Source organism: Pelodiscus sinensis, chromosome 4 (genome assembly GCF_049634645.1).
Source record: "Pelodiscus sinensis isolate JC-2024 chromosome 4, ASM4963464v1, whole genome shotgun sequence".
Lineage (NCBI taxonomy): Eukaryota > Metazoa > Chordata > Testudines > Trionychidae > Pelodiscus > Pelodiscus sinensis.
Genome location: NC_134714.1, coordinates 25913502 through 25925433, shown reverse-complemented (window position 1 = coordinate 25925433; position 11932 = coordinate 25913502). Strand labels below are relative to the sequence as shown.

The following is an 11932-nucleotide window of genomic DNA, read 5'->3' as shown; positions in this document are numbered from 1 at the left end:
ATAATTTCCAGAGCACCTTAAAGCCTGAGCTTGATCTGGATGTCACTCAGTCTGAAAGGAGGACATGCCTTTGGGATTTGCCATGATGATGCAAACCCAATTTTGCCAGTTTTGTTCACAGAAAAAGAGTTTGGGCCTGTAGCTGAGATTAAGTAAATTCTAAAACAACATTAATTCTGGGCAGAGGCAGAAGTAATTCATAAATGTAGTTAATCAGATTAAGAAACAGAACCAATATCTTCTGGCAGAGATAACCAAATGCAAATATTCTGTTCACACAATTTCATAGGCTGAAATTTGGTTGTACAAAAACAAATGCAGAACAATTTCAGATAAACTAACAAATGGACGCGAAAGGCAGTGTTCCTTGTGAACAAAATGCGGGGATATGTTGCTTGCAGATTCTTCATTTGGCTCTATGCAGGACTTTCCTGACTTGCAGTTCTGGATTTTAACCACTGGTCCACAGTTCTCTCTCACATCTAAATCAAGCAGAAATAGACAGTGTACAGTACAGCAGTCTAAGTTTTGTCATTAATGAAAGCGACAATGACGTTTTCTGGCTGCATATACAAATCAGTTCAATTCCTTATAAAGAATCCCAAATACTGAATTAGCAGGCACAGCACTTAGAAAATATACACTGAAACTTCGAAACTTAGTAATTCTTCTTGCTAACAACTTCCAAATTCCAAAGTACCAAGTGTGCTCTAAATTTTATTACAGCTAAGGTGGTACATGTTCACACAGAGAGAGAGAGAGAGAGAGAGGGAGAGAGAGAGAGAGAGAGAGAGAGAGAGAATCCAGCCCATTGTGGATTCTTTAATTGTGTTTTTCAGCAAACTGAGTTTACATTCCCTGGGGCACACATACTACAGGATTGTGACATATCACACCAGATTAAGTTAAACTCAAAAAGTTATATGATATGACAAGATGTAAAGCACATGACTGACGCACCCACTGGGAACTTAGCTTTATGGAAAACTGCGTACCAGGGAAACTCTGGACTTTCTGAACTAAACATTGCTTTTAAAAGTTAAGAGAGTATAGGTTACTTGACTAAACAGTTCAGGTTCAGTTTGACACCCAAATATTTCTGCTTTGACTTAAACTGTCACAGTTCAAAGCAAAATAAATATTTGTTGATAAAAATCTCACTTCTGTTGTAATGGAGCAAAAATAGCTTGTGGCCAATTCAGGTAGTGGTAATTGGGATAGAGAAATCAATGGGTGCAAACTGCAAGGGTACGTCTACACTACAGCGCTAGTTCGAACTAACTTAGTTCGAATTAGTTAATTCGAACTAAGCTAGTTCGAACTAACGCATCTAGAACTAAAAACTAGTTCGAACTAGCGTTTTGCTAGTTCGAACTAGTAAGTCCACATTGAGTGGACTCTGAACAGGGCTTAATGATGGCCGGAAGCAGTGCCGGCAGGGCATAAAAGGAGGACTTAGAGCATGGAGATACTGTCTCAGGCTAGCCGAGGGCTGCGCTTAAAGGGTCCCGACCCCCACCCCGGACACACAGTTCTAAGGGGTGCCCCGCTTGCAAAGAAGTTCTGGCTTGGAGTGCCCTGAGTGCCCACACTGGGCACATCACACCACTCGGCCATCAGCCCGGCTGCACTTGCCGCAGGCTGCCATCTGGGGAGAGGGAGTAATTGGGGGGCTGCAGGAGAGCTTCCACCCCCAGAAGCCCGCAGAGCCAGCCCAGTCCTCCCCATCGGGGGCTCGTACCCCATTCCTCCCTCACCTCCTTCCACTTGCCCTTCCCTAGCCCCCCTTCTTATTGATGTACAAAATAAAGATAACGTTTCTTCCAACATTGACTCTGTCTTTATTGAAAAAAACTGGGGGAGACTGGGAAAAGGAGGTGGGAGAGGGGAAGAGAAAGGCTGGGAGAGGGGAGGGCAACTAACATGATCAGGGGTTGGGAACAGGTCCCAGATGAAGAGAGGCTACAGAGACTGGGACTGTTCAGCTTAGAAAAGAGGAGACGGAGGGGGGACAGGATAGAGGTCTCTAAAAGCAGGGGTTGGGTGGAGAGGGTGCATTCAGAAAAGTTCTTCCTGAGTTCCCATAAAGAAGGACTAGAGGACACCAAAGGAAAGGAATGGGTAGCAGGCTTGAAACTAGTAAGAGAAAGTTGTTGTTGACAAAGCAAATAGTTAACCTGTGGAACTCCTTGCTGCAGGAGGCTGTGAAGGCTACAACTAGAACAGAGTTTAAAGGGAAGTGAGATCAAGTCATGGAGGTTGGGTCCATGGAGTCCTATTAGCCAGAGGGTAGGAGTGGTGTCCCTGCCCAAAGTTTGTGGAAGGCTGGAGAGGGATGGCACGAGACAAATGGCTTGGTCACTGTCTTCGGTCCATCCCCTCCAGGGTCCCTAGGGTTGGCCGCTGTGGGCAGACAGGCTACTGGGCTAGATGGACCTTTGGTCTGACCCAGGACGGCCATTGTAAGCTCAGGGCTCAGTGTCGGGGGTCTCAGTGGACCCCCTTGATTTTCATGCACACCTGCTCCTGGGTGGCCAGGCTGGCAGCTCTCCTGCCCTAGACGGCCACTTTCCTGTGCCTAGTGCGGAGATCGTGGACGAGGTCCACGATGTCCGCACTAGCCCAGGAAGGTGCCCGCCTCTTGCGGTCCACGGCAAGCTCCCGGGAGCCGCCAGCCTGGTCCCGGCAAGAGGGGGTGGGCTGGGGGGCATCGGGTGGGTGGCTCTGTGCCGTGCCAGGTGCAGGGTCTGCTAGCTGGGTGCTGGCAGGCTTGCACCTGGCACGGGCACCGTAGCCAGCCCGTGCCCCTTTAAGGGGTCCGGGGCCGGGAGGGGGGCATAGAGTTTCCCTGGTGTTGGCCAGAGTGGCCACCAGGGAAACCTGGGGAGGGCTAGCCTCCCACTAGTTCGAACTAAAGGGCTACACAGCCCTTAGTTCGAACTAGCTAGTTCGAACTAGGCGTTAGTCCTCGTAAAATGAGGTTTACCTAGTTCGAACTAAGCGCTCCGCTAGTTCGATTCAAATTCGAACTAGCGGAGCGCTAGTGTAGCACCTATTAAAGTTAGTTCGAACTAACGTCCGTTAGTTCGAACTAACTTTCTAGTGTAGACATACCCCAAGTTAGTAAAGGACTGTGTGTGTGTGTGTGTGTGTGTGTGTGTGTGTGTGTGTGTGCGCGCGCGCACACATTTTCTCTTTTCCTGAGAAATACAGGAACAGAATGGATTTTAAACAGACTTGCAAAAGCATAATTGGCAGACATAACTGTGAGTTTTGTTCATGCAGCAACACTAAAATAAAAGCGTACACTATGCCCATAACTTCACAATAAAAAGAAACAAATTGTTATTACTACTTTAATTGAAAAAGGGTAAATTATTTATAGTCTTCATGTATTGGAAAATTCATACATTTTAATGACGGAAGATTTTTAAGTCTAACTTCTATAAACGCAGGCCTTAAAACGTCACCCTGTACTTCCTTCAGTTGTGGGCATTTTCTCTCTCCACTAGATAGATGCATTTTGCACACCTATAAATAACTTTGTTTTCCCCTTGTAGGCTTCCCATGTTGCAGATGGATGTATGATAGTGACAATAGCACAGGTGAGCTGATGTGGAGAGGGAACATGAGATGTAACAAGTACTGAGTTTGCTCAGTTTAATCCCCTCTTGGTGCAGTATAAATGCAGAGACTGAATCATGAACAAGTGATATTTTGTCCCTGGTCCACTCCTGGGACAGCCAAAATAAACTCTATCCCTTATTCAGTGCTTCAGGTAACTCTACCATCTAGTCAAAAAGTGAACAATAATAACTCCTCGGTCCCTAATGCTTTCCCATCTAAAAGTTGGACCTACAGTTTCTATTCCAAGCTTTCAAAATTATGCTGATGTTTTGGGAGCTTTTTTTTTAATTTTTGCAAAATAAATGAAAATATTCTAGTTTTCTAGTGTACTAACTATGTTTACTTAAGTACTATAGAAAATACGAATATAGCAAGTAAGAAATATAAAGGGAGATAATAAATCCAGCAGATGTTAGATGCCATACATCATTTACCTCCTCACATTATTGATGACCTCATAAGTGGTAGAGCAAAGCCAAACCATAAGTGAGTTATGAAAGGTCATCTATAATGAGTGGAAACAAATGACGTGTTTAGAGATAGCCCATTGTATGCTCTGTTTATGCATCATTGGTTTTAGTTTTAATGGGCATTGATAGAAATATATATTTAAGGCAACACAAGGCTCCATCAGGGTCCCAGGGATTCTGCCAGCTGATGAAGGAGAGACAAAGATAGTGAAAAGATCTGTTTTGTTATAATACAGACTTTCAACAATGAAGTGCTGGCAGCAGAACAAGAAGTACTCACACATCCAGCCATTGGGAGAGAACAGGACAAGATACTAAAAATGTCAAGTGATTTTGGATCCCCAACTTGAGGTATCTTCCAGGCGCCTGATTTCCCCAAGGGGAGTGACTGACACATTCTGAAATTGCACTTCTTTTACCATGTCTATATGAGAGTAATTGGGTGATGTTCCATGGCCTGAGATGTGCAGGGAGTCAACTAGATGATGATGATCATCCCTTCTAACTTAACCATTTATCCATCTCAAAGTGAAGCTCCTATAATCCCTAGTCACTTTCAATCAGACATTATAGAAGCAGACTTTTTAAGACATTTTAAAAGTCTTAAGTGTTAAATACCAATTCTGCATTGAAATTTAAGGAATGGGCTGCAGGGATGGATCACTTGATCATTATCTGTTCTGTTCATTCCCTTTGGGGCACCTGGCATTGGCCACTGCTGGAAGACAGGATACTGGGCTTGATGGACCTTTGGTCTGACCCAATATGGCTGTTCTTGTGTTCTTATGCTCATAATCAATGACTTCAGTGGAATTTATCTCAATCCCACAGAGGGTAGAATCTGTGCAGATTTCCCACAATTATATGGAAGCACTTAAATTCTGACCTGCAGCATCCTTACAGTTTTTGAATAGAGATTGTCAATCATGCTGTATTGTATAGCAGCAAAGTGTTTAGAAGTGAAAAGGAAGATTTTCCCCCACTCCATCAAAAATGAAATAAATAAAAATGTTGGCACTACAGGGAACTTGGAGAAGAATCAAGAGCTTTTCAAGGTTCCCAATGAGCTACACTGCTGGCTTGAGTGCTGATTTAACAAGTTCTTGATGTGGATAGCACCATACCAATCTTAACACATAAGGGATCGGAACTTATTACATGGCATGTATCCACAGCACTCTTGAAAAACAATGTGGTAAGCAATTAAGAGATAAAGAGAACTGAATTAATCCATCTTAAGAGATCTGTATAGTTTGTTCTAAAGCACTACTGAAAGGTGTGTTGCGTGAATGTGCTTCAGGACCACCTAGCTCATACAAAATAAATGTGCATAGGCCCTCTTCAAAGCCTATACCTTACATTGCTGAATGATCTTTTGATTCTAGAGGGATAAGGTAAATATTTCAAATGCTTCTCTTTGAGGAGACTAATCAGATGCAGAGGAAATAAAATCAGAAAATCCCAAGTAGAAAGAGACTTTGTTGCTTCCACTCAAAACCTTGACAGACTGCTGCCCAGTGGAGCAGCAATCAGCAGTAACAGCCCATTATGCTATGAGCTGAGAGACTAGGTTGGTAGTTGACTCAGGTTACTAGCCCTGAGCTAGAGAAGCAGGGTGCATCACAGAGGTCACACTCTCTGCCTTAGAAAGAGAAAAGGCGGGGTGGGGGGATGAGAGTTGATCTTTCCCTCTGTGTGTCTGCCCTTTAATGGCCTGTTAAGCAGCAGTGTTAGATCCAGTTTAGGAGGCAGGCATGTAACACTTTTGGGTTTAACCTGGAAGTGAAATTATACACTTTATGGAAAGGTCCTATAGAATTTAATAGGGATGAAACCTGTAAGAGTCTATTGAAATTTAATAAAATTTAATTTAATAGAAATTACTCAGAAAAACTACAGATGGTGATGGAGTAAGATCAGCCTCCCATAACATTTCTAAACCAATGTATTGAATTTTTAATAGAGCATTTTATCTTTGCTATAGATTGCTACGGATTGGTTTAAAGATCCTGTAGAAATGTTATGATTCTCTGTCCAGTGCTGCTGGATTTTTCCACAAGAGGCAGTAGAAGCGAATGAGTGGTAAAAGAAGCAGACAATCTCCATAGAAGACAAATTACTCATATAGCTGTGCTGCAGAACTGGAGCATTGCTTTCTACAGGTCCGATGCATCTATCCCACAATTTCCAGAGGGAATGCCGATATTTTAAGTCAGTGTATTATATACCCATCTTCCTTATTTTTCTTCATTTTTTATTTGCACTGCAATAGCACTCAAGGTATGCTTAGCACTGCATAAGACTTATCCAGGGGAAGAAACAGACACAGCACCAACGAGCTTGCTACCTCAAAGGATAATTCTCCATAACATAAATAAATGATGAATTAAATGAAAACAGCTATAAACTGCCTCTGCTTTTATTAGCCTGCCTAAGTGGATTCTGGTGAACTGGCAAGACTCACATTTGTTTCAATTACAGATAGGCTACTACTGCTGGCGTGAATACATCGCTGTGCTCTGCTCTGCCAACAGTCTCAGCACTAACATGCAGGGGAAAAGTTTCACCACAGGATTTTGACATCTGACTATGTGACAAGAGCTTGCGTTTGCCCACTGATTCTTGGCCTCTTTTAAATGAGTATGTAAAATTATTTCAATTACTTTGTGAGCCAAGGTGGTGCCAGCAAGTAACAGAGAGCAGAGTACTTCAAATGTATTCCAGTTGGGACCAAGGAATGTACTTGTTCTGGAAGCTGATGGTCATATCTCATGTCATCATTCCTTTGGTTTTCATGGTATACTCTTACAAGTGGTAAACTAACTGCTCCATTGTTGGGTGCACAATATAATTTGAATTGTTTTATATTCTGCTACCTTTTAAAATGCATGTATAGGTTATGGGGTATGGATGAGGTTTATTTAATAATTTTGCTTCATATATGGGGTGAAAATGAGAGACTGTAACCTGGAAAGCAAGTTAAACAAGTTCCAATAACTCTGAGAGGTTTTATCTGAAGGCTGACTTTTTAATAAAGAGCTCAGATTAGCTATTATTCTGTCTAATGCAATATAGAGGACTCAGGACTGCAGGCCATGTACTGTAGCAAGCTAAAATCTACTTTTCTTATTAGTCCTTAAAAGCATTAAAGCAAAAATCAGGTCAATTACAATTTTAAAAGTATTGACTAATGTATTAAAACATTTTTTCACAGAACTGGTGGTTAGAGAAAATCAAAGTAAGAAGGACTTAGCATTTAAATTACCAGGGGCTGAAGAAATTAACTGCTCTGTTAATGTGTAAGTGATTTCAAACCAAACCAAAGCTCTAGCCCTAAATACTTCCAAAATTCGTCTGTCAGATATTTCAGTGATGGGAGCCATATAGATAAGTTCTCTTCTTTACATTCTATCAAGATCAGACAGCCAAATTATCCCAGGCTATGTCTGAATTCCATATCTGGATCTGAACTGTTTAGCTTTTAGAACATCATTGCTGAGGCTTGGACTTGCTCCCCTGAAGTCAATAACCATATTTTACTTAAAACATCCTGAACATCTCAACAAAATCTTAAAGGCTTGCCGGGCTTCCCAGTACAACCAACTATTTATTTGTACCTGCTAACACTGTCTCAAAAAGGAATTATGCTGAAATGTGTCAGGAAAAAAAATAAAAAGGAAACAAACTAGCATTTTAAACTAACTATGCTGAAAAACAGACATATATATTAAAAATTAGGTCACTTGATTCCCTGTTAAGAAAATACCTAACAACCTGGAATCCTTTTTCAAAAGGAGGGCTCAGCTCAGAGATGGCTGTATATTTCCCTTTATTAATAGTGTTACTTAGTTTTTTAGACAAAGTTTCTTGAAGGATTTTGTGCATGAAGCATTCTGTAATTGTTAAATGGTACTTCACTTTGAAGTTTAGAAATTTCCCCTATTAGAGTATGATTTAAAGGGTACCCATGAAATATTACAATCTACTGTACTAGATTTATAGATAATTTTCTTATATATTACAGCATCCTCCTATCAGATTTGCAGCTTTCCAAAATATTGCATTTTCAGGTTTGGAATCTTATTAGTGGGCTTGCATGTCTAGTTTTATTGAATTTGATGTTTGCTAATATAATGTAAGAACTTATTACGGTATCAATTTTTTAATGAAATTTGCAATTTTAAAAACTTAATCCATGTTTCCATTTCACTAGAGTCAGTAATAAGATACAGGCATAATATTTTATTGTTGATTTTACAGTGCTATCAGATTGCCATTGTATTTATTAATTTTCATTGCCACTAATATCTCATTCAGTTATCATGGTGTTTATTCCAAAACACAGAAGGGAACAAATCTTTTTCATCCATTTACAGGGTATTTCTAAGAGTGGAAATTCTGGAGTCAGCACAGCAGTTCAGAGCGAAAACCAGCTGTTATGCAATATGGGCCACATAAGAGGTAGAAAATAGAGGATTGTTGGCCATTCTAGGACACTAGAACCAGCCTCTTGGTGCAGAGCATGAAGGCTCCAGGTAATAAGGGAAGATATCGGGGTACACCTAATTTTATGCACCCTCAGCGCTGCTCAGACGATTCAGGTGGTCTGGGGCTAAGCAATTTCGGGGGCCCCTTCCTGGAACTCCCTGTCTCAGACCTCAAACTTCAGACATTATCATGGGGTCCCCTGTGGGGCCCAGGGCCTGGGGCAAATTGCCCCACTTGCTCCTCCCCCCCCCTCACCCCCCGGGCAGCCCTGTGCACCCTTTAGAGCTCAGAACTCTCCATGAATTAAATAGGAATAATATTTGTAATCAACCTCCAATGAACTTTTTGTGACATTTATACATTTACATTTTTACACATTTAGGGAACGTCTACACTAGCTTGTTAGTTCGAGATAGGTAGGGTAATTAGGGCAAGTGGAGTTGCAAATGAAGCCCAGGATTTAAATATCCTGGGCTTCATTTGCATGTTCCCGGGCGCTGCCATTTTAAATCCCCCTTAGTCCGAACTCCGTGCCCGCAGCTACACGCGGCACGGAGTAGTAGTTCGAATTAAAGATTCTAATTTGAACTACCGTTATGCCTTGTGGAATGTGGAGTAACGGTAGTTTGAATTAGGATCTTTAATTCGAACTACCTACTCTGTGCCGCATGTAGCCGCGGGCACGGTGTTCGAACTAAGGGAGATTTTAAAATGGCAGCGCCCGGGAACATGCAAATGAAGTCCGGGATATTTAAATCCCAGGCTTTATTTGCAACTCTGCTTGCCTTAATTACCCTGCCTAGCTCAAATTAACGGGCTAGTGTAGACATACCCTTACCTTTTTAATCACAATATTCTAGTAAATATTTTAAATATTTTCATTCATTTATTTTTATGTTATGAAGTGATAGTGATGCTTTAATGCAACAATTTAAATTTAACAAATATATATATAAATGTATGTTCAGGAACATGCAATGCACTGAGGATCTGAGACTATGCTTCAGTACAGAATCTGGATAGGAATCCTACAGCTTGAAAAGGAAGAGAACGTGTAACATCTTCATGAGACGATAACATTCTACTCAGAAGTTTTTTTTTTAATTACCAAATCACTTCAAACAATTTCAAAATGTAATGGAAACAATATGGTGTGACTCTTGATGTTAGCTTCTACAATTAGTGTGTTATTAATTAAACTCTCGAGTAATATAATAACTTGACTGTTGGAACCTCTCTTTGCATTTAAAATACATGCAGACTGTGGCTCCAATTATAAATAGACTATAACTCTAAAGGCTTAAAACAGCAAATTAAATTATTCAGAGACAAATTGTTAAATTTATGTTATATTCTTGGGAAATTAATGTAGTCTGTATTTTGTTTGAGAGACTGTATGCAAAGTATTGTCAAGCAATGTGTACATATTTCCACATTATATCAATACTGTTTTATTGGTTACTACAGATCTGTTTTATACATACATATATGCATATTGTCAAGTGGCATATCTCCTGACTCACCTAGGTAGAGCCTTAAGTTGGACCAACAGGAAGTGATAAATGATGGTCTTCCTGCTATCCCTTAGGAAAGAAGTTCTGAAGAACTGTGATTAGTTATGGCATATTGCAAGAGAACTAAATTAAACCCTGCCTATACACTGGGTTGCCAGATTCCACTGGTTTCCATTTATATAGTTTTTCCTACTGGTATTACTGTTGTGACATGCACATAAAGCAAGGAAACATTGACTGTGAAAGTTGTGCACTCCTGCATCCAATCAAAGTACTACTACAGTTAAAGCAGCCCAGCCTACAAATTCTAGGTACTCAAGTACTGTTAGCCAAACTACTCTATCCCAAGAGACCGTCTTAGTTATGACAATCTTGCAGCCCACTGAGATGAAAAAGGGCCCCTAATGTGGCCCACTTACTAGCCTAGGTTGCCCATCACTGGACTAGAATCCTGATATGATTCTATCCCTCAAAATTTCATTTACTCAGAGTTTGTGCAGGAGATGAGAATTTGGCCCTTACAACTTAACAGCTCCACCACTGAAATGAAACCATCCAGTATCTTGATCAAGAATGCATCTGATGTCTCCTCAATTTGGCAACCCAGGCAAAAATTGACTCATTTACCGTTGACATACTAACAATGAGAATTCATTAAATCATGTGTCTATAAGGGAAGCAATTTGGAATTTTTAACTTAGGAACCTTGAAACCCTTTTATTTCAGTGAAGTCTATGACTGGAAGTGTTCCTATCTACAAGATAATCTCAGATTAATATATAAGACTGATTCTTGAATTCTCAACACAGGAAGAAAGGTGTTTAGCATAATATATTCACATAAACTCACATATTATTTTCTAGCCACTAAGGCTATGTCTAGACTACACTTCTCTGTCGACAGAGAGATGTAGATTAGGCACATTGAAATTGCTAATGAAGCAGGGATTTAAATATCCCACACTTCATTAGCATAAACATGGCTTCCACTTTTTTCGAAATGGAGTTTTTTCGAAAAAAAGGCAGTCTAGACGTGGATCTGTCAAAAATAAACCCTTTTTCGACAGATCCCGTAAACCTTATTTTTTGAGAAATACAGGATCTGTCAAAAAAGGATTTATTTTTGACAGATCCGTTTAAAAAAAAGCGGCAGCCATGTTTATGCTAATGAAGCACGGGATATTTAAATCCCTGCTTAATTAGCAATTTTGATGTGCCTAATCTACATCTCTCTGTCGACAGAGAAGTGTAGTCTAGATATAGACTCAGAGGGGCTGAATATTATTATTATTATACACTTTTGGGAATGTTTATATTCCAGAAAGAATGTAAATAGTGAGAGCAAAGGCAAAGTTTCTTTTACTCAATAAAAATGTGTCTAAACAATTTATTCCCTTTATAGTTGCAAAGACTTTGGATATTTTTAGGTAATAAAGAGACAACGGTTAACTTTTTTCTTCTGAAAACTGATTCCCAGATTTTCCAAACTGTATGCACACATTGTATGCATAGACAGCAGGTTAGATGTCTAAATGGAGTAATTTCTGAAATATCCACAATTAACATGCAGTAATACTGAGCGTATGTATATGTGTGTGTGAAAATTACACATGGAATAATGTTAATTTTATTGAGGACTGGATCATCAGGCCCTAGAAGAACTACTCAAATATTCATTAATTTTGTTACTGTATTTGAGTTTCAACATTTTTGAGTGCATAGGTTCCGAATGATTTTCTGAAGAACATTTAAAAATATTCAGCATGATTAAGCCATAACTAGATGGATCAACAATTCACTAGGGAAAAGTGTTAGACTTGGTAAAGAAACATGA

General features: G+C 40.1%; 1 long non-coding RNA gene across 1 annotated transcript; it reads left to right on the top strand.

Moving 5' to 3' along the window:
• The first annotated feature begins 5073 nt into the window (after window positions 1–5073).
• Window positions 5074–10997, top strand: LOC142829080 (uncharacterized). The gene is made up of 3 exons (XR_012903309.1): window positions 5074–6737; window positions 8474–8632; window positions 9554–10997. It is a non-coding gene; the product is annotated as an uncharacterized LOC142829080 (long non-coding RNA).
• Window positions 10998–11932: the final 935 nt, after the last annotated feature.